Genomic DNA, 24,373 nt, shown 5'->3' on the forward strand with positions numbered 1-24,373 from the left:
TACGGAGCATCAGCAGAGCACGAGACAGCCGGGGAGTGCCACAGTGTATGCTGCGACTGCTGCTGGAGGCTGGTGGCGGCTGGGGACCGGGTGACTGCGGGCGTCGGAGAGGCACTACTGTCGGGTGCCCCGGCGCGGCCGTGGCTGCCGGGGCTGTCTGCTGCGAACGCCGTCACTGGCGGGCACAGGATCTGTCATCTCACCCGCCCCGGTTTCCCCCCTGCTGACGGCTTGAGGTCTGTTCGGGACCGTCTGCCGGGACGCCAGCCACGGACTGGCCCTGTGGATGTGATGCAGGCGAGGCGGGCAAGTCTGTGGTGGTTGAGGAGGTGCCCCAACACAGTGGTGCGGAGCGGGACGACGGGACCGACCCTCCTGCTGAGAGAGCCTGCTTGGAGAACGACGAGCGCGACGGAGGCACTGGAGGATTGGTCCCTGCATTAGAGCCCCGGTCTAGAGGAAGCCTAGCGGACAGCTGGTACCAGGACCAAGGCGGGAGGAACACTGGACCCCTTCCCCACTCACTCACCACCTGAAGCAGGGACCTCCTCCCGACGGCAGCAAAGGGCACTGAGCACCGGGACACGGCAGCGCAACCCCCGCCACTCCGCAGCTGAGGAACACTAGCGGATTGGAGGGCTGTGAAGGACGCTGACTGCTGGCAAACACAGTGGTGTCACCATCTCTCGAAGCGGACCCGCGAGAGCAACGCACATCTCAACTTCAAAAAGAACTCCTTATTAGGAGCAAGCGAGTGAAGTGTTCCCGGAGTTCTAGCAGGAGCTGTAGGGGCGACAGAAGACTGAAGCCTGCCCCCATCGACACCGGTGGATACCTGGCAAACGGCCGAGCCGCTTTTCAGGCTAATTACAGGCTGGGAGCCCTGATTCGAGATCAAGGGCAGACAATACATACAGCCTCATACTTCTACGAAGCGGAAGGGACTGAGCCAATCATGGACTAAAGCAGTGCTTTGTATAACTCTACTGGCAATCTTTACAGGCACACAGAAACTTAAGGTATTTACTTCTCCCACCCGCCTGCTCTCTTTTAAAAAAATCTAACTCCTTTGTTCAAAATGGCTGGGGCCATAAAACTGTAGCAATAAATCCCCCCCTACCTCTGTTGTCCACATGGCCCCTCAGCTCAGCCTAACTCCCCCACGTAGAGATAAGAAGAATTCCTCCCAGCTAGCCTTGATCTCTGCTTGCTTAAACAGAAAGTGTAATCTCCTCCCCTGTGCTTAAAGTAATAGCAGCAGACAGAGGACTGATATCTCTATCTCCCCTGTCGGCACAGCAACAAACAGAGGACTACTGTCTTGTTCTGATCTATTTGGCGGCCATTTTAGACTAGTCTCTATTGGAAAGAATGTCTGCCTATTATTGCAGTATTACACTCCTAGCTCTATTTTGAGCTTTTGTAAGACACAGATTGCTACCTCATTTATGAAAGAGTGTTTTGCCATCATAGCAGTATCACACTCCTAGCTCTATTCTGAACATTTGTAATGGACAGATTGCTATTTTATATATGAAAGAGTGTTTGCATATCATTGCAGTATTACACCTATAACGGTATTTTGAACATCTGTAATGCACAGTTTATTATTTTATATATTTTGGTTCCTCACTAGTGCCACTTTTACCTGTATTTTGAACACTTGTAAATGCACAGATTGCTACCTCTTATTTTTTGATTGGACAATCAATGTCATTTTCGACTTTTGAGTTCTTAACTCACGCAAATTTTTGTATCTGGATCCTATCTCTATATTCTACCAGTATTAGACCTGCACTTGTATTCTGCACTACTCTGCTCATTTACTCATTACTCTGCTCTGACCATTCTCGTAATTTGGCTCCACCTAACTGGTTGCTACCCCTCATATACTGTACAGGGTGTAAGCTGACTGCTACCTCTCTTATACTGTACATTGTGTAAGCTGCACCTACGCATTGTTTCCCTGGATTGCATTGACTGCCACCTCGTATACTTTTGGCTACTCACTGGTGTCACACCTGTGACCTGTAACTAACGACTGACAGTCTTATTGTCATCTCTTCTCCCACACCCAACGTTACGGCTATCCTAACATGGATCTCATCGGTAAGCACACATATAGAATCAACTACCCTGCCACTCTCACCAAAAAAGCCGCCAAACGCTTTAAACATAACTTCTTGAGGTCGCACCCGGAAACACCCTTTGCCGACACCTACTTCTCACCGGGCAATGGAGCCCTGAACATTGACATCATCTTCCACACCTCACGCACAGCCCAATGGAGAAAAGCGTTTCTAACCCTACTCACCGTCTCCACCACCAGGAAAACAGCTCATGGCATAACGCTCTCTATCACACCCTCCCAACTCTTCCATGGCAGAACCACCATTACTATCTACAATAACGGGATTGTCCTAATGCAATCCACGGACAAGAACCTGGAACTATTAGATAACTTGTTCCCCAAGTTCAAAGAGCACCTCTCCAAGCTGCGGACCTCCACCCAGAATTCCACCAGCTCTATCACCCCTGACGACGCAGCCCCCACCTACAACACCTCTTCCCCCAGCTCCCCAGAAAATGGCCCACCTGCTGTTAACGCCCCACACTCCCCAAACACAGTCACAAATCTCTCCACCTCACATACTAGCCGCCCCTCTAACACGACCCCCACTCATACCCCCCCCATCCCTCTCCCCCCTGACACAACAACTCCCACCCACAACACGCCACCATCTGAACACACCACCGCTCGGAGTTTATCCACCCCTGACACAACAACTCCCACCCACAACACGCCACCATCTGAACACACCACCGCTCGGAGTTTATCCACCCCCCCCCGCCCATCCCCCCCACGGCAGACGCCTCTCCCTCCCCACCTCCCTCCCCACTCCCACCCACGACACCCTCACCCTCCCAACAAAACATACCGCCTCTCCTACCTTAGCATCCCCCTCTCTCCCACCGCCTATTCTCTCCACCCCCAGCCCCCCCCCCCCACTCCCACCCACGACACCCTCACCCTCCCAACAAAACATACAGAACATACCGCCTTACCTACCTTAGCATCCCCCTCTCTCCCACCTCCTATTCTCAGCCCTCACTACCCTCCTGTCTCCCCCACTGTCCTCAGCCTTCACTCGCTCTTCTACTCACCGGCACCGTCTCCCACTGACCTCACTACCTATGCCTCCCACCCACCGCCTACTTCACCTACCTCACCCACACCCCTCGCCCACAAACACGCCCACACTTTCAATGCCATCCCACTCATTGGCGCCGCAGAACCTTCCAACAACGCTAGTATATCCCCCCCCCTTGATTCCCTGCATGATTTCCAGCCCACTAATCAACCATTCACCAATGACTCTCACCACCAACCCCATCCCCAATGCACCTTCTGACCTGACTTTATCCACCCTCCAACAAGTCAAAGAGGATATTCTACAAATCAAAAAAGATGTCCACGCAATCAAAGACCTTCTCTCCTCACAGCCCTATCTACATCCTACCGTCCCTCTACCCTACAAACGACGCACCCTCCCTACATACCCTCGCCTCCAACGACATCCGCGCTGGCCGACTATCCCCGTTCGCAATAATTATCACCGCCCCCGTCGCGTCCTCAACACACTGTCGGACCGCGACTTACGCTCTCTCCTACGCTCTTATGGCCCAGGTCCGGAAAAACACATACCCAACACACACATCCCCATACCCATAATTCTTACAAACCCTGTGAGGCTCCCAACACTCAACAACAGAGGCTCCGTCCCTAACAACCTCAGAAAAGTTCCCCTCACACTAGAAAGCTCGACCACCCTTCTCTCTCCCAAACTCAAATGCATCTTACTCAATTGCAGATCGGCCCAGAGACATTCCTCCGACATCGCTGATCTCGTCTCAGCTAGGGATCTGGACCTTGCCTTTCTAACGGAAACGTGGCTTTCTGAAGCCTCTACCCCGATTATGGATATACTAGTCCCCCCCAACTATCACATCATTAGGTTGGACAGGTCGCCTGACAAGACGGGCGGGGGAATTGCATGCATTTTTAGGAGCAACCTCTCCGTTACTCAAGTCACCTCCCCCTCCCTTTCCTCCTGTGAACTCCTCTGCCTCGACATCACCAGCGAGGGCAAACAAGTATGTGCCTTACATCTCATCTATCACCCGCCTGGTGACAATCTCATATTCACCCAACAACTTATGGACATGATCTCGTCCAATGCCGGTCGGCAGACCACCCAAGTCTACCTGGGTGACTTCAATCTCCACTGGAACGATCCGAAGGACACAATGGTGAATAGTCTCAAAAGTTTCCTTAATGCGCTTGACCTCACCCAAATATGCGATAGACCAACACACGACAAAGGCTCGATACTCGATCTCATCATTGCCAAAGAGAACACTACACAACTGGAGGCGATCCAACCCTGCGACTGGTCAGATCACCACATTATCACCTTCTTTATCAATGAAAAAGTTAAACCTATCCCGGCTCAACCAATCAAATGCAAAACATGGAAAAGGGACATGAAGAATCTTAACCCCTCTACCCTACCTCCCCACATCGGCAATCTCCTCCTTCCCCCTTCAGGTGCCTCGGATGTTCAATCACTGACCGACCACTACCTTGACTCTATGAATACAATAGTCAATGAAGTCGCCCCATTGCAACTGAAGAGAGTCTCCACCAAAATTTCTAACCCCTGGTATGACGATAGACTCAATGACGACAGGCGTACTATGCGAATGGCAGAGCGCACCTGGAGATCGAACCCTTCAGCACTGCACCTCAAAAGGCTCAAGAACAAGAGAAATGCCTACTTCAGGAAAATAAAGCGCACTAAGTCGGTCTTCTTTAGCAGTCAGTTGGACCAAGCAAAAAACAGGCCAAGAAAGCTGTTCGAACTAATCAAGACCCAAACAAAGACTCAACCCTCACAACCAAACAGCACAACAAGTGACACCCCACACTGTGAAGCCTTCTCTGCCTTCTTTAAGCTAAAGACTGACAACATAAGAAATGACCTCATCATGGATGTGAGCCGACTCCCCAACCACACCAGAAGATCTAACACTCAGCCTAAAAACAAGGCATCCTGGCTGTACTTCGATACCTACTCGGAAGAAGCAATACACAAACTGCTCTGCACCTTGAAGCCCTCTAACCACCTCACAGACCCTCTACATGCTAATGCTGTAAAAGACTTCATCCCCTTGCTCCTCCCTCTCTGGACCAAAATCATCAACAGCTCCCTACAACAAGGCCTCATTCCAGACTGCCTCAAGGTAGGGCAAGTCACACCTATACTCAAGAAACCTACAGCAGATCCGTCTGACCTAAACAATTACCGGCCCATCACCAATATCCCCACCCTGGCCAAACTGCTGGAGAAATGTGTCCAACTCCAACTAACAAAACACATTGACCATTTTGACCTCCTCAACCCTCATCAATCAGGCTTCCGAGCGAAACATAGCACGGAAACAGCTATGACACACATAATTGATGACGCCCTCCAAATTCTTGATCGCAATGAGTCCTGCCTCCTCATCCTTCTCGACCTCTCGTCAGCATTTGACACGGTCAAACATGAGAACTTACTGGAGCTGCTAAGCACTAGAATGGGTCTATCGGGAACTGTTCTCAAGTGGTTCTCGTCCTTCCTCCACAACCGGTCTCAGAAGTTCAAGATCGACAATGTGCTATCTACACCTGTGCCTGCAGACCTAGGTGTTCCACAAGGATCCTCCCTCTCCCCCACACTGTTCAACCTCGTCATGGAACCGCTCGCCACCTTGCTCCAAGCTTCCAATGTACAATTCCATATGTACGCTGACGACACACAACTTTACCTAAAGCTACAATCCCCGGAAGATATCAAACATCTGAATTCCACGCTTATTAACACTCAATCTTGGTTGGCCGATAATCACCTCAAACTAAATGCTTTGAAAACTGAGTTCCTACTCATCTCACCCCCGGCGAAAATCTCCACCACCCAAACCTGGCTCAATAACCTAACAGCATTCAATGTCCAACCGACCATCGTGGACTCGGCGAAATCCCTAGGCATTACACTCGACGCCAAGCTCAACATGCAGCAGCACGTTAGCAAAGCCACAAAAGGAGCTAATTTCCAAATCAACACACTGAGGAAAATTAAACCCTTCCTCCCGGCCGAAGACTTCCAAACTGCCGTACAAGCTCTAGACATCCCTAGAATAGACTACGGAATTGTGGCCCTCAGCGGACTCCCGCTATCCACAACAGCACCCTTAAGAGCCTCCCTAAACGCTGCCGCGAGACTCATTACTGGCTCAAGAAAACATTCGCATATAACCCCAGACTTAAAGTCTCTGAAATGGCTGCCTTTTGAAGCCAGAATACAACTAAAAATTGCAGTTATGACACACGCGGCCGTGCACCACAATGCACCCAACTACCTCGCTCAAAAGTTATCTATATCAGGAGGTTCTAGAGCCAATAGAAGTACAAAAAATCTACTCCTGAAACCTTCTAGATTTCGGAAAGAGAAAACATACAAGCGCTCCTTCTCAGGAATGGCTCCCAGGATCTGGAATGCGCTCCCTCCTGAAACTAGGCTTATCTCCTCCACTGCACTCTTCAAGAAAGAGGTGAAAACCATCCTTCTGGCCAAGATCTCCTGAACCTAATAGGTGCTGGATCAGAGACTCTGCACTGCTTTGTATCACTGTTCACCTGTCCTTTGGCACTATACTTCTACCTGATGGGTACACTCCCACCCTACTCTCTTACTACAGACCAATATATGATACACTCTGTTTTACTGATTCGCTCTCCTGATACTACTTGTTTACCTGATTGTATATTGATATGTCCTATGTATGTTATTATTATTACTGTTTACCTGATAGTATATTGATATGTTCTATGTATGTTATTATTATCCTACCATGTTAGCGACTATTATACTGCTCCCATTCTCTCTGTTATTTCCTATTGCCCCTACCCTGTCTTTGTAAAGCGCTCTGATATCTGTAAGGATCTTGTTCGCGCTATATAAAACTTTGAATAAATAAATAATAAATAAATAAATAATATATTGTGTGTTTTTAATGCTGAAGAGTTGCTATATATACACAACACTTGTAATAAATTGTAAGCAACTTTTTATATTCTATATGATTTTGCACTGATTTGTTTCCTTGGTTCACATTGTGGATGTCTGAGTGTGAATATAACCATATGGTTTGAATGTGGTTTATCTGATTCAATTTTTTTAAACGGTTCCCAAGGGGATTACTTTTGACTTTTGTCCTTCGGTACCCTACCCCTGTGGTGATTGGGTCCCTCTCTCTTTTTTTCTAGCCTGTAGCATCTGCCCTGAATGCCAGCGCACCTGCTTTACCCGACCTTTTATCAGCCATGCATGATATCCTGTGTAGGTCCCTGCACTGGGTAAATCTCAACACCTACTGATGGCCTTCAGTGCTCCTGTGATGTATGAATGATGCTGGGCTGTTCTCTGCCTCAGGGAGATCGGCTACTGACAGTCAGTGCTTGGCTGAGCTCAAGGTACATGCCTGGGTCGGGCATTTCTTTACATTACATACTTGCGACTGTTGCACCTGTAAATAAAGCATTGTTTTATATCATGGGTACTCATAGTACGGCCCGGCAAGCCTTCCTTGGGGGCCCGCGGACCTGTGTTTAAAAAAAAGAAATTCTCCAGTATTAGGGTGTCTTTTATAGATTCACATGCTTGAATATTCCCCGTCGTCGAAGCGGGAGCCCCACGGTAAATAAAATAGCAATAAAATCCCAATAAAATATGTATGTAAAAACATAACACATAGAAATACACACTAGAAATAGTTGCAAATACCAGGTCATAATTCCCACATAGGAATACATGGAGAGAGAGAAAACCTTTGCAACATATCCCAGTCATTATGTTAGTCCAAACTACAGCCAATCAGGCGCAAGCACCCCTCCAGAACCTTCTCCTCAGAGGCTCAGGCCCTCAGATTTTCTACCGCACGTCGTGTGAAGGGAGTCTCGCTGAGCTCTGCTCAGTTTTTCTACTTTATTCTGGTTTCCAGTACTTTCTACAATGTCTTCAAGTAAGAAATCTTTGTTTAGATCTTGTTCTTCTTTTGGGAAGTTGAGACTTTATTCTGAGGACCCCTACAAGAAAAGTATATACTGCCTATATCCTGACCATGAGGTAGGCAAATGTAAAATCTGCACGACTTTTTCCACCAAGACCTTAAAGGATAGGGAGGGTCACGTCCTCCTCTGGTTACAAAGGCTGAAATATAAGGATTCAGAAAAGGGGGTGGTGATGAACAGAGTGTCTGAATTAAGCAGACCACTCTTACCCAGTCCAAAGATCAGGGCTTGATCCATCACCGTTATTTAGCTCACTGCCCCATCCCAGCTCAGAACCTGGCTATATGCAAATTAGTCTGTCCCTGGCCCAGTGCATCATGGGAACAGGGCAGACCAAACTACCAAGCCAATTCTTCACCAGAAAGGAGACAAGCTTCCGGGGACCGGTTTCTGGCATTTCAGCCGTCGTCGGCCCGGCTTGCTTGAATCCTGATGGAGCAGTGAGCAAGGGACTCATGTCTGAGTATACCCTGCCACACCTATAGTGGCCAAAAACGATTCAGAAAAGGGGGTGGTGATGAACAGAGTGTCTGAATTAAGCAGACCACTCTTACCCAGTCCAAAGATCAGGGCTTGATCCATCACCGTTATTTAGCTCACTGCCCCATCCCAGCTCAGAACCTGGCTATATGCAAATTAGTCTGTCCCTGGCCCAGTGCATCATGGGAACAGGGCAGACCAAACTACCAAGCCAATTCTTCACCAGAAAGGAGACAAGCTTCCGGGGACCGGTTTCTGGCATTTCAGCCGTCGTCGGCCCGGCTTGCTTGAATCCTGATGGAGCAGTGAGCAAGGGACTCATGTCTGAGTATACCCTGCCACACCTATAGTGGCCAAAAACGATTCAGAAAAGGGGGTGGTGATGAACAGAGTGTCTGAATTAAGCAGACCACTCTTACCCAGTCCAAAGATCAGGGCTTGATCCATCACCGTTATTTAGCTCACTGCCCCATCCCAGCTCAGAACCTGGCTATATGCAAATTAGTCTGTCCCTGCCCCAGTGCATCATGGGAACAGGGCAGACCAAACTACCAAGCCAATTCTTCACCAGAAAGGAGACAAGCTTCCGGGGACCGGTTTCTGGCATTTCAGCCGTCGTCGGCCCGGCTTGCTTGAATCCTGATGGAGCAGTGAGCAAGGGACTCATGTCTGAGTATACCCTGCCACACCTATAGTGGCCAAAAACGATTCAGAAAAGGGGGTGGTGATGAACAGAGTGTCTGAATTAAGCAGACCACTCTTACCCAGTCCAAAGATCAGGGCTTGATCCATCACCGTTATTTAGCTCACTGCCCCATCCCAGCTCAGAACCTGGCTATATGCAAATTAGTCTGTCCCTGGCCCAGTGCATCATGGGAACAGGGTTCATCACCACCCCCTTTTCTGAATCATTTTGTCCACCATAAGCGTGGAAGGGTATACTCAGATGTGAGTCCCTTGCTCATTGCACCATCAGGATTCAAGCAAGCCGGGCCGACGACGCCTGAAATGGCAGAAATCGGTCCCCGGAAGCTTGTTTCCTTCCGAGTACAAGAATTGGCTTGGTAGTTTGGTTTGCCCTGTTCCCATCATGCACTGGGACAGGAACAGACTAATTTGCATATAGCCAAGTTCTGAGCTGGGATGGTGCAGTGAGCTAAAAAACGGTGATGGATCAAGCCCTGATCTTTGGACTGGGTAAGAGTGGTCTGCTTAATTCAGGCACTCTGTTCATCACCACCCCCTTTTCTGAAATATAAGGATTCAGCACTTTCTGATGCAGAAACCCTGATGTCAGGTACTTCTAAGGCCGCCTCAAAACGTAGCAGGGTGCAGGATGTACCTTCTCCCTTCTTGAAGTAGAAACTCTCACTCTTGAAGGCTCCTGTGGTGTCCCCACCTCCTCCTGCTACACCGACGCCCCGGAGATCTGACTCTCAGGCGTCTACGGCTTCTTCTAAGCACGTTTCCACCTCAAAAAGTGTAAAATCGTCGATGGGAGCATAGATGACAACAGTGACGACGACTTTGGCTTCTGGTTCGTCGACGGCGGCTGCGTCGACGGCGTCTATGTCGACGAAGGTATGCCTCAGTTTTAAGACTGTCTCGTCGACGATTCCTATCGCCTCGACCTCGAAGAAGGGTCTCTCGTCGTCATCAGGATCTTCGTCGACGAGGATTGTGAGAAAGCCTCCTCGTCGGCGGCTGCTCCGTCAACGAATGTACCGTCGACGACGGTTTTGTCGACGACGGCCTCGTCTACGACTCAGTCGACGTCGGCTCTGTCGGCGGTGGCTCCGTCGACATCTGTTCTGTCGTCGTCGGCTTCGACGAAGAGTTCGTCGACGATGGTGCCATCATCCTACGCATTCTTGCCTCTGGTGCCGATTTCTTCACCCAGGTCTGGTGTTTCTCCACTGACCCTTTGCACCAACGTCGCAAAGTGCCTCTGGAACAGCTTGACATTCCACGTGACACGCAGCCCCCGTCACCCCTGTTTGCGACAGGTTCTGAACAGGACTCTGGTTCTGAGGAAGAGGAGGATGATCATTTCCGGGCAGCACAGGCCCTTCTGAACTAGTCATAAAGTGTCAAGAATATGAGGATGATCATGAGGACTCGACTTTTCAGGAGGAGGAACCATCCACTCAGGTTCCTACAGCAGCACTTCCTCTTTCCCTCATTTCCAATCTCCAGTATGTGCTGGAGGATTACAACATGCGTTTTCCGCCATCTCGCCATGGTTCGCCTCTGACTACGGCACCTGCGCCTGCACCAGCTCCTGCAGCTGTTCCGCCGCCGCAACCGGCACCGCCATCTGCTCCGGTTAAGACCTCTATTCAGGTCCATGCTACGGTGTACGAGGACGAGGATGATAATCTGCACCCAGACAGAGAGGATGGTGAACTGCAGGGTGATGATACTGATGGTGATGGCGATATGCAAGATTGGGACGATTACCAAATTCAGACACCGTCCCCACCTCCTGCAACTCCTGGGGATTCCCCTCCTCTGGACATTGCAGGTTTTCACCAACTCATGGATAGAGCTGCGCTCCGCTTTAAACTTCCTATGGTTCAAAGGGAAGAAGACTGCTTTCGTTACGACTTAAGGGTCAACCTTTCAACCAAGTTCGGACAGTCCCAATCATCGACTTCATTTGGAATGAAGGAGTCAAGTTGATGCAAACGCCGAATTCCATCCCTGCACAACTACCTCGATTGGAGAAAAAATATAAGGCGCCCCAGAGTTCTCCAGTTTGCCTGGTGGCACAGCCTAAGCCGGATTCAGTAGTCACCGATGCCGCCCATCGCTGTTCCAGAAACCCATCTTCCCCGATTACGGCTCCTCCAGATCGCGAAGGTCGTCGCCTCGACGCCACCGGGCGAAAATTTTCAACTATGGCTTCCACTACTGTAAGGGCTGCTAATGCTTTGGCCATACTGGGACGCTACGATAGTCAGATGTGGTCTGACATGTCCACCTTTGTTGCCCCCATTCCTGATTCCTCCAAGGCGGAGGCTCTTAAAATTCTTCAGGAGGGGGAAGGAGCGTCGGAGGAGATCATCGACTGCTCCGAGGATATCGTCTGCACTGACTTCCGTCAGCTTGCGGGGGCAGCTGTTCTGCGACGCCAGGGTTGGCTTCGTTCAACTTTTTTTCGCCAGGAAGTTCAGGCGAAAATTCTCGACATGCCTTATGACGGCGAGTCTCTCTTTGGTCAACATGTCGATGAGGCGCTGCAGACGATGAAGAAAGATACTGAAACGGCACGTTCCTTGGGCACTTTACAGTTCCGCAAACAGCCCTTTCGTGGTGCGCGCAGCCGCGGCACCACTTCTTTTCGTGGCGGATCTAATCAATACCGCTCCTATAGCCAGGGAAATCAACGGCATTCCAACCAGCCGCAGCAAACCTCTCGCCAGCAGTCTTCCAAATCCTATCATGAAAAGTCTTCCTATAGAGGTTTCACTTCCAAAAGGCAATGACTTACCTTTCCCGCGCAAGGTTGGAGGTCGAATCCCCCTGTTCTTTTCTCGATGGTCCTCAATCACCTCGGACCGTTGGGTGCTGGATATTGTATCAAAGGGCCATACCTTGGAGTTCGTAAAGTTTCCTCCTCACACTCCTCCGACTGGTCCGCCTCCTGCGCACCTCAAATAACTTCCAGCAGATTCACATCATGATTCAAAAAGGTGCCATCGAGGGTCTGATCTGTCATCCGAACCCCTCCTCTCTCAAATTATCGGCCTGGAACCTGAGTGTCATGCCTGCAATACGAGTGGCGAGGCGCAGTAGAACAGTTCCGTGGTTCAGGCAGGTTATTGTTGGTTGGCTTGGTTGGCAAGAAGCGTTGGAGAGGAGAGTGCGCATGCGTTAACACCACGCATGCGCAACTGAGTAGTATTCAAGTGATAAGCCCGCCTCGACATACAGGAAGTGCTTCGCGTTCAGTTAGAGAGTGTTGATTCCGTTCCGGGTTTCACTTCGGCGTCCGAGGAGCTAGGAGAAGGTCGGCGTGCACGGCGTGCAAGTACTCGTAGGTGCATTCGTTCTTCCGTATAGCGGATTGCTTTCGGAAGTATCTTTGTTTTGCCTTATCCTTTTGTCTTCTGTTTACCGCGGTGTGCGGTGTTATATTTCAGTTGTTTCAGGTCTATATGCCTCAAAGTATAGAGGGTTTACATTTAGTTTTCACGCTCGTTGAAGCGTACATGGTCAGATTCCTCTGTGGAGGGCATTTCGTGAAAGTATTGAGGCGCACCTTGAAGGTGTGCAGGGTGAGTGTCTGTGCACTTTATGTCAAGAAGTTATTGGTCAATATAGAGAAAACTGACATGTAATAAGTATTGTTGTGTTTAAGGGTACAGACTTTTCGTACACAGTCCGTTCCAGTCTTCACCAGAGTTCCTTTCGTTATAAATATATTCCTTTGGATTCGTAGAGCATTACACAGTCCACAAGGTACATTAGACACGCATTACTTGCTTTTACAAGAAAGACACAGGGAGGGGCTTCTTCTCATAATTGTTTATTATATATCCTTGCAGTGTTATACAGAAGATCCCATATACCCCAGCGTGGAAGAAGACTGTGGAGTGTCTGTCTTTTCTTACCCCTCCTACCCTTGTTTTGTTCCCCTGTGTTCCTCTTAGTTACTTTTTGGGTGTTAGTGTTAATTCCTGACACCCGGAGGGTGACAGGGGGAAAGCAGGGTGAATAGCATCGTGGATCCAGGGCACTTCCGAGACATAACAGGTGCGTGCATGACAGAACGCGAAGCCTTCATGTACAGTGTCTCCTAGGTGTCATGGATCTTACGTTGCAGGATGTTGCTAGTATGGTGGGAAATCTCCAGAGAGAAACCCAAAACATCGCAGATAGATTGGCGGCTTTGAGCGCTCAAGATGGGGATAGAGCCGGGACCAGCAATGCAACACCAGTAGTGCAGGTGGTCACCCCCCAGTCTATTCCTTTAGCGCCCCCTGAAAGGTTTTACGGTGAACCTTCGAAATGCGCAGCTTTTCTGACGCAATGCCAGTTACACTTTTTATGCAAAGCTGCCTGTTTTCCTAATGACCAAGCTAAGGTGGCATTTGTATTGTCATATCTTGGAGGGTCCGCAGCCAATTGGACCATCCCATTAATAGAAAAGGATGACCCCATGTTACTGGATTACGAAGCATTTAGACGAGCACTAAGAAAAATGTTTGACAAACATACCTTTACGCATGCGGCAGATACGGAGCTTCTACATTTGAAACAAGGATCTAAAGATTTGGTCACCTACATCACCACCTTCAACAGATTAGTTGTAGAGGCTGATTGGCCTGAGAATAAGAGAAGTGCTCTTTTTTATAAAGGGTTACGAGACGATCTCAAAGACGAATTGGCTCATGTAGTGGATCCTCCTTCAACATGTCCCGAGTTAATAGATCTTGTGGTTAAGTTAGATCACAGATTGGGCGAAAGAAAAAGAGATAGAGGAAGATACGAATACACTAGATACAGTCATAAAGAAAAGAAAACAGAAACGGATACCAAGGTAGAAGAACCAGAACCCATGCAGATAGGGAGTATAAAGGGTCCCTTAAGTGAGACAGAAAGACAAAGGCGTAGAGTAAACAAACTATGTTTGTATTGTGGAAAAGCAGGACATTTTGTACGTGAATGTCCTGTCAAACCTAAATCATATCGCAAAGCGGAAAACTAGAAGACCCTAAGGTAATAGAGACCGTACCGCAGGGTCCATTGGTTCAAATGGTCTCCTCCTTGGTTAATGATAAAGGACATTTTTATATCACAGCCATCCTAACCTGGTTGACACAGTCGTTAACACAGTCAATAATGATTGATTCTGGGGCCTCAGGCAATTTCATGGACTATCGTTGGGCTATTGCCAATAACATTCCTATTGAACTCAAAGAGACCCCTGAGGAAGTATATACCATAGATGGGAGCCCTTTAAGATCTGGGCCCATCACACATGCCAGCATCCCCTTAGAACTGTGTATCAATTCCATACACAGAGAACAATTAACGTTTGATTTGATAGAATCACCCCAGTTTCCTGTGGTCTTAGGTCTTCCATGGTTGCGTCTTCACAACCCTCATATAAATTGGAAGACCACTAGTATTACGTTCCCTATACATGACGAACAATCACTTCCTTTTGAGATTGTTCAGGAACACTCGTCTTCTGACAGTCTCTGTGCCACACCAGTACAAACTACAGTACCCGTGGAATCAGAGGATCTTATGGCCTCAATACAAGAAGAATTACCAGATGTCACACTACCCCCAGAGTATCAAAGGTTTCATACCGTTTTTGATCAGAAACAGGCTACCTGCTTACCACCACACAGGGCATATGATTGCCGAATCGTCATCAAGTAGCCTTCTTGGGATTCATAGTGTCCTCTACAGGATTGCGTATGGACCCGAGTAAAGTCAAGGCTGTGTTGGATTGGCCCCCTCCCAAAACCGTGAAGGAAATCCAGCAATTTGTTGGGTTTGCTAATTTTTACAGACGTTTTATACACCAGTTTTCGGATTTAGTGGCTCCTATCACGAGATTGTTGAGGAAAGGGGTTCCGTTCCAGTGGTCTGAGACCGCAGATAAGGCTTTTCACCAGCTTAAGAATTCCTTTACACAGGCTCCTATTCTGAAACACCCCGACCCTTCCAGTCCCTATATAGTCGAGGTTGATGCATCCCAGGTTGCTGTGGGAGGGATACTTTCTCAGGTTGATCCTACCTCTGGTGAGCTCCATCCGGTGGCCTATTATTCCCACAAATTGACACCGGCGGAGGTGAACTATGCTGTGGGAGAGAGGGAACTCTTGGCCATAAAAAAGGTGTTGGAAGAATGGAGACAATACCTCCTTGGAACCAATCACACTGTCACAGTCCTGACCGACCATCGTAATCTCCAGTACCTTAAATCTGCCAGAGCTCTGTCCATGCGTCAGTTGAGATGGACTCAGTTCTTTAATGAGTACGATTTCAAGATCCATTTCAGAGCAGGGAGGCAGAATGGGAAGGCGGATGCGCTATCACGTTTGGGGTTCGATCCGGTCTCACCAGTAGAGACACCTCCTTGTATTATTGCGCCCCATAGATTGATAGGAGTGTTGCATAATGAAGAAGACTTCTTAGCGCAAGTTAAGCATGCACAGAGTGAAGCCACGGCTAGAGACCTAGCACAGCAACACCAGGCTAGTGTCATAGATGATCTCCAGTACATACAAGGAGGGTTGTTTATCCCCACTACATCGTTACAACAACAGGTCATGGAATGGTGTCATAATCATGGAGTGGCAGGTCATCCTGGGTATAAAAGAACCTTAGAGTTAATCAAAAGACATTGTTGGTGGTCCCATATGGCTAAAGATGTACAACAGTATGTACAAACTTGTCATGTCTGTGCACAGAGCAAGCCCTCCCATGAAGGGGCGGTGGGTTTGTTATTGCCCCTTCCCACACCCTCAGCACCCTGGCAATCGGTATCCATGGACTTCATTGTGGAATTGCCTAGAACACACAGGGGCAACACTACTTTATTAGTAGTGGTGGACATGTTCACCAAGGCAGCTCACTTCATCCCGCTTCCAGGTTTACCTACCTCTGCAGGGTTGGCGGGGGTGTTTCTGCAACAAATAGCTCGTCTCCATGGACTTCCATCTGTCTTGGTTACTGACAGGGGGTCCCAGTTTATTTCCAACTTTTGGAAACAGCTATGTAAGACATTACAAATCGAAGTGCGTCTCTCGTCTAGTCACCATCCACAGACTGATGGACAGACCGAACGAGTCAATCAAAGCCTTGAGCAATTCTTGCGGTGTCAACTGTTACAAGAACAAAAAGAGTGGGATGAACTGATCTGGTTGGCAGAACTGTCTTATAACAACAGTCATCACTTTTCCACCTTATATACACCCTTTTATGCTTCATATGGTTTTCATCCGAAGGTGCTGCCTTTTCCCCCGTTGAGGCCTTGTACTATTCCGGCTGCTCAAGAGTTGGTAGCACATTTACAGGTGGTTCATGCTACCATACATACCAACCTTGACAAGGCCAAGACAGAGTATAAAAAATCTGCTGATACACATAGACACATAGGACCCATGTACCATAAAAACGACAAGGTGTGGTTATCCACCAAATACTTGGCATTGAAGGGAACCTGCAAATTCAAGCCCAAGTATATAGGCCCCTTTACTGTACTTAAGATTGTGAACCCGGTGGCCATTAAATTGGTTCTGCCCCCTTCGATGAAAATACATCCTGTCTTCCACATCTCATTAGTGAAGCCGGTACTGCCTGGCACCCGTCTTCCTCCTACGCCTCTTTCAGTGACAGTGGAGTCTGACGTGGAATATGAAGTGGGTGCTGTACTGGACTCCAGGAGAGTGAGAAGTCGTCTTCAGTATTTAATACACTGGAAGGGGTTTGGAGTGGAGGACAGATCTTGGGAACCAGCTTCACACGTCCATGCTCCTAGATTACTGCGTGCTTTTCATAGACGGTACCCTCACAAGCCCAAACCGGTGGGGGGCGTTGTGGGAGGGGTGTTCTGTCATGCCTGCAATACGAGTGGCGAGGCGCAGTAGAACAGTTCCGTGGTTCAGGCAGGTTATTGTTGGTTGGCTTGGTTGGCAAGAAGCGTTGGAGAGGAGAGTGCGCATGCGTTAACACCACGCATGCGCAACTGAGTAGTATTCAAGTGATAAGCCCGCCTCGACATACAGGAAGTGCTTCGCGTTCAGTTAGAGAGTGTTGATTCCGTTCCGGGTTTCACTTCGGCGTCCGAGGAGCTAGGAGAAGGTCGGCGTGCACGGCGTGCAAGTACTCGTAGGTGCATTCGTTCTTCCGTATAGCGGATTGCTTTCGGAAGTATCTTTGTTTTGCCTTATCCTTTTGTCTTCTGTTTACCGCGGTGTGCGGTGTTATATTTCAGTTGTTTCAGGTCTATATGCCTCAAAGTATAGAGGGTTTACATTTAGTTTTCACGCTCGTTGAAGCGTACATGGTCAGATTCCTCTGTGGAGGGCATTTCGTGAAAGTATTGAGGCGCACCTTGAAGGTGTGCAGGGTGAGTGTCTGTGCACTTTATGTCAAGAAGTTATTGGTCAATATAGAGAAAACTGACATGTAATAAGTATTGTTGTGTTTAAGGGTACAGACTTTTCGTACACAGTCCGTTCCAGTCTTCACCAGAGTTCCTTTCGTTATAAATATATTCCTTTGGATTCGTAGAGCATTACACAGTCCACAAGGTACATTAGACACGCATTACTTGCTTTTACAAGAAAGACACAGGGAGGGGCTTCTTCTCATAATTGTTTATTATATATCCTTGCAGTGTTATACAGAAGATCCCATATACCCCAGCGTGGAAGAAGACTGTGGAGTGTCTGTCTTTTCTTACCCCATCTACCCTTGTTTTGTTCCCCTGTGTTCCTCTTAGTTACTTTTTGGGTGTTAGTGTTAATTCCTGACACCCGGAGGGTGACAGGGGGAAAGCAGGGTGAATAGCATCGTGGATCCAGGGCACTTCCGAGACATAACAGGTGCGTGCATGACACTGAGCACCTTGAATTTGCCCATTTGAACATCCCGCCAGCATGCAGGGACATTCTTGCCAATGCCAGAGCTCCATCTACAATAAAGATTTATAAACTAAAGTGGAAAAGATTCTGTCACTGGTGCGCAGCTGCCAACATTCATCCTGTTCATTCTACTCCAGCTCAGTTACTACCATTCTTTCTAGAACTGGCACAGTCAGGACTTTCCCAAGCCACTTTGAAGGTTTTCTTGGCGGCGATTTCTCGCTTCCGGCAGGATGGCTCCTCCTCTCTCTGCTCTTCCAGAATCATTCGTCAGTTTTTCAAGGGATTGTTCAGGAAGTTCCCGCCCATTAGGCGGCGTCCTCCAACCTGGCATCTCAACATTGTTTTGGCACAATTAATAAAGGCACCATTCGAGCCTATCCACAAAGCGGATTTGAAATTTTTAACTTGGAAAGTGGCCCTTCTCCTTGCTTTAACCTCTTCACATCGAGTCAGTGATATTCACGCATTTACCATTAAGCCTCCTTCTCTCCAATTCAAATCGGACTGTGTAGTGCTTCGCTCAAATCCGGCTTTCATGCCTAAGGTGCCCACTGACTTTCACCTCAATGAACCAGTTTTCTTAAAGACTTTCTTTCCCAATCCTCAATCTCCAGCAGAGCAACGTTTACATTCTCTGGATGTTAAGCGATGCCTTAAATTTCACATTGATAGGACGGCACCCTTTCGCAAATCTGATCAGCTGTTCGTGGACTACGGACACTTGTGCAAGAGGTGTTCTGTCACCAAGCCAACTATTGCACGTTGGATTGCTTCAGCAGTTTCCTTCTGTCATCAGAAGGCTGGCAAGCCTCTTCAATCATCGGTGAGAGCTCATTCCACCAGGGCGATGTCATCCTCTCCGGCCTTTTTTCCTGTGTGCCGATTCACCAAATTTGCAGAGCAGCTACGTGGTCCAGCAGGCACACTTTCACGAGGCATTACTGCCTTGAAACGATCAACGAAGCCGATACGGCAGTGGGACAAGCGGTGCTTCGCAATCTTTTGAACTAAGGTGAGCCTCTGCTTTCTACCCTCCACCTATATGGTTTGTGTAATGATATTGTTATATTATTATTATTATTATCATTCCTACCTGGCTATGCTTGCTAGTTTGCATTTTCATGCCTATGCATTGCTGTTTTTGCTCTTGCTGCCAGCTATTACTGCTCACTATTCTATTCAAGCATGTGAATCTATGAAAGACACCCTAATACTGGAGAAGAACAGTTGTTACTTATCTGTAAACAGGTGGTTCTCCAATATTGGTGTCTTTCATAGATTCACATGCGACCCACACGCCTCCCCTCAGAGGCTCGCTTCTCCTCCTAGACTCTTTTTGTCACTCTGTGCTACGATAATCTGAATGCCTGAGCCTCTGAGGAGAAGGTTCTGGAGGGGTGCTTGCGCCTGATTGGCTGTAGTTTGGACTAACATAATGACTGGGATATGTTGCAAAAGTTCTCTCTTTCTCCATGTATTCCTATGTGGGAATTATGACCTGGTATTTGCAACTATTTCTAGTGTGTATTTCTATGTGTTATGTTTTTACATACATATTTTATTGGGATTTTATTGCTATTTTATTTGCTGTGGGGCTCCCACTTCGACGACGGGGAATATTCAAGCATGTGAATCTATGAAAGACACCAATACTGGAGAACCACCTGTTTACAGGTAAGTAACAATTGTTCATATTGTGTTAGGAAACACGCAGTTTGCAGCAGCCCGGACTCTGAGACTCTGCTCTGTGGAGGCCGGGCGATTCCAGTGATAGAGTGGAGCTGCAGGGGCCTAGGAGGTGAACAAAGCCTCATTAACATGTTAATGGTCTTTTAAAGACCTGTGAAGTACTGGGGTGCGGCTGTGTGTGTGTGCGCCAGGGACGCTGTCTCAGCCCTGGCTGAGGGCTGACACACACACACGAGATGAGATGACAGAGGGAAGGAGAGGGAGACAGAGGGAAGGAGAGGGAGACAAAGAGAGAAGGAGAGGGCTCAAAACGGATCAAAAGTTAGCCAAATAAAGTTGGCAACACGTTTTCCCATGCAGTGGAAAGGCATTTGCAAAGGCTGAATAAATCATCAGATGGGATTAATTCCTCGAAAATTTATTCATCAGAAATTCTTTGGTCCCAATTACTGGTGTCTCTGGAATTCCGCATCAATATTCTTGCATCACACATTCAATTACCAATATTATGGATACTAGTGAATTACCTTGCTGGAACCGGGAATACAACATTTCCACAGTAATCCTCCATTCTTCAGCCTATTCACACCCCGCAACTTCACAGGCTTTCAGAGGGGATTATCGCAGATGCAGTATTCCCCTATTAATAACAATTACCAATTCGTCTAGAAACAGAATCTGGAATTCCACAGGAAACACGATGGGGCCTTAGTGATGTTGATGCTCATTTCTTCAGCAGGGGGCTGCCACAAAAGGATCATAAACAACATTTTCTGATCGCAGTGACTGATTCACATCTAGCCGGAAGATTAAATACGGCGGCACGCAAATGAGACGGGAATAATAAACAATACATACAGAATAAAAGAGAACACAGAGTTTGGCGGCCTGGAGAGATTATTTTGGTAGGAAAATATGGATGTCCACGACGCATTTTGTTTAGCAGACACTATTTAAAGAGTGTAGTCCAAGTAGGCAACGGAGCCCGTTCGTTCGACAGAGGGAGGGAGACAGAGAGAGGCAGTCAGGGGGAGACAGAGGGAGGGAGACAGAGGGAGGGAGAGGGAGACAGAGGGTGAGGGAGGGAGAGGGAGACAGGGTGAGGGAGGGAGAGGGAGACAGGGTGAGGGAGGGAGAGGGAGGGAGGGAGACAGAGGGAGGGAGGGAGACAGAGGGAGGGAGGGAGACAGAGGGAGGGAGGGAGAGACGATGGGAGGGAGAGAGACAGAGGGAGGGAGAGAGACAGAGGGAGGGAGACAGAGGGAGGGAGAGAGACAGAGGGAGGGAGAGAGACGGAGGGAGAGAGACAGAGGGAGGGAGAGAGACAGAGGGAGGGAGAGAGACAGAGGGAGGGAGAGAGACAGAGGGAGGAGAGGGAGGGAGGGAGTGAGAGGGAGGGAGGGAGGGAGACAAAGCGAGGGAGACAGAGAGGCAGTCCGGGGGAGAGGGAGGGAGGGAGAGAGACAGAGGGAGGGAGAGAGAGGGAGACAAAGATGGAGAGAGGGGAGGGAGAGAGAGAGAGAGAGATGTGTGTATGCCGGGTCAGGTGGCTCCGTGGACGAAGGCGTCTGCTGCAGGGACCTGTGTTCAACCTTATGGTCACAATTTATTTTTTGCTTTAGCCTCGCCCCCTCCCCTTCTGACACCGCCCCCACCAGTGCGGCCCGCAGCCATAAATCACGCCGTAAATTTGGCTCCCCGAGAGAAAGTTTGTGAGTACCCATGTTTTAGATCAATGGTCATGTGATCTTCACTAGTGAGTGTAACCACCTAATGTCACTGGTGACGAGGTAAAAGAAAAGGACTTCATTCAACCACATGCTTTCTATCCACCGTTAAAAGAACGGTGATTGATTAAACCCAGATCTTTTGACTGGGTGTGAGTGTTTGATTGGTTCAGATGCTCCGTCCATCACCACCCCCTTTTGTACCGCTGGGCTAAAGAACGGTGATGGATTAAACCCAGATGTTTTGACTGGGTGTAAGTGTTTGATTGGTTCAGATGCTCCGTCCATCACCACCCCCTTTTGTACAGTTCTATCCACCGAGGCATCCCAGAACTGCAGCCCCTTTTGAAACTATGTGGTGTTCGCCAGGATTGAAAAAGTATATATCTGCAGTCCAAGAGAAGGGCTGGTTTGGGTGAAAAGGCTATAAACTATCCATTATGCTGTTCCTCAAACCTGCATGAAGCTGACGGGCAGTCATCTACAACTGCATTTTGGGTGGTCTCTGCAATAAGCTGAGCGATGCACTGAAAGATAATTGTAGTGAATGATCAGTGAATTCTTCTAACCCAAGTAATCTGCAGCCATTGGGGGGGGGGCACCTAGGAATTCCACAGTTGGTCTCTCTATCGGCATTGTGAAAGGGGCTTGTAGGCAAATAATCAGGACTAAGCAGAGCATTCGAGTACGACTAAGTTCTTTGTGCGTTGTGTAAGGCTCTTCTACTGGAAGGGCCAACTCGTCAGAGGGTCCCATGCATGGGCTCATTAGATGTGTTGATTTTAAAAAAATAAGCTCCCAAAGTGGGTGTTTGAAAAATTAAAATTAAGGGCCTAAATGTGTTGCAAGTTGTTTCACCTGTACCTGGGGCAGAAATATATTTATTTTCTGCCTGGGACCACTAATATTGTGTACGGGTGTCCCCGGCACGAAAAAGCAAACATGGTGTTGGAAAGCATACTGCATTGCGACGGTCGCCCTACCGTATCATACAAACACAGACCTGGCCAATTTCACATGTATGGAAGAATTGCGGCTTCAGTTTATTAGCGATCCTTCAACCACCATTTCTTTCTTTATTCAGCAAGCCTGTACCCTCCTTACCATGGCCACAAACACTGTGCCTTACATTCAGTGCCGGCTAGTCTGCCCAGGTGACCTGTAACCTTGGGTGTAATAATTCCCATACATTCCGGCCAAGCGCCTGTTCCAGCCCAGCCAAATGACCCTTGACTTTCAGCATAACCATACCTTTCCCTTCGGGCAATCATCTGCCACCAGACCAACTGGGTGACCTTTCTCTTCCGGTGCAACCACACATTTCCTTCCAGGCAAGCGTCTGCTTCCAACCCAGCCGAATGACCTTTCATTTCAGGCATAACCATAACTTTTCTTTTACGGGCAAGCATCTGCTTCCAGAATCCCCAGGAGAAAGAAGGCTCCTTGGCAGGCGCCTGCAGTTAATTACAGTCTACCCTCAATGCCAAATTCCTCGATGTAAACTTACGACTGGGCGGAACCCAGTGTCCCTCCCCACTGCCCAGTAATTTCCCTGCATACTTCTATACCTCTCATTACCCTTGCCCAGTCCAGTCTCTGCTCCCTGGGGGTGGCCTCTATTAAAGCCCATGATCCAGCCATATCCCCACACCTTCAGGAAGGGGGACAAATCCAAGGGGCAAGTATAATGCTATTCCTCCCCTAAGAGAGCCAGAGGTTGAATGTCCAGGAGTGTTTTTGACAGCAGAGGTGGCTGTGGCTTCACTGTCGGAAACACAGCTTTACACCACTTGTAAACAAGGGAAGGTGAACCATGAGAAGCCAGACTGGAGTCTGCCAATTTCTGGTGGATTATTTGTTACTGCAAATCTTTTTTTTTGTTTAAAGAGCTTTATTGCAATTTGTAAACATAGTAAGACATCAATACAGATTGAATAAATTACAATAAAAAAACAAGCAGTAATATAGTATCATATTATCAAAAGAGTCCCATAACGGGAAGTAAAACTATACTAAGGAGAAAGAGTTTTTTTTGTTGAAATTTTAATACAACAAATTTTAAAAAAAAAAGAAAAAGAGGAGAGAAAGTAAAAGAAAAGATAGAGGGAGAAGAGAGAAGAGAGAAGGAGTAGCATAAAGAAAACATGCCGAAGTAATATCTATAACATTTTACAGGAGTTACAAAATAAACAGAGCAAGGAAAGAAAAATGTACTTTAAATGAAGGCAAGAATATTCAAGGAACATGCTCAGAAAAGTATGCAGTAAGAGGTGACCATAATACATCCTTTTTAATTAATAAAGGCAAGGAAGTGGCGAATGCACGATCAAGCCGATGGTGATGACATAACAAGTTCCACCAAGCCTGATAAGAAATTTTGGAGGTATCTTTCCAATTCTTTGTGATAATTTGAAGGAAATTGCTATAAATAGGTCAATTAATCTTCTTACATCGCAGTGAGCGTCCCATATTGGTGAGGAGCCTCCTGAAAATATATGTGTAATGTCAAAAGTGACGTTTGTAGATAAGATGTCATTTAATTTGGACCAAATACGAAACCAGAAGGATTTAATAGACGGACAATGAAAAAACATGTGGAGAAGGTCACTGACTTCACATGACCAGCATTTTCTAGATTCAAGTAATTTGAATTTGTGTAAGTCAGAAGGGGTAAAAAAAAGTTGGTTGTA

At 47.9% G+C, this 24,373-nt stretch overlaps 1 protein-coding gene across 2 annotated transcripts in view; it reads right to left on the bottom strand.

Annotated features, from left to right (window-relative positions):
• Nucleotides 1-24,373, bottom strand: part of PLPP5 (phospholipid phosphatase 5) — a 204,591-nt gene that overhangs the window by 12,490 nt on the left and 167,728 nt on the right. The gene's annotated exons all lie outside the window — the stretch shown is intronic.

Source organism: Lissotriton helveticus, chromosome 11 (assembly GCF_964261635.1).
Source record: "Lissotriton helveticus chromosome 11, aLisHel1.1, whole genome shotgun sequence".
NCBI lineage: Eukaryota > Metazoa > Chordata > Amphibia > Caudata > Salamandridae > Lissotriton > Lissotriton helveticus.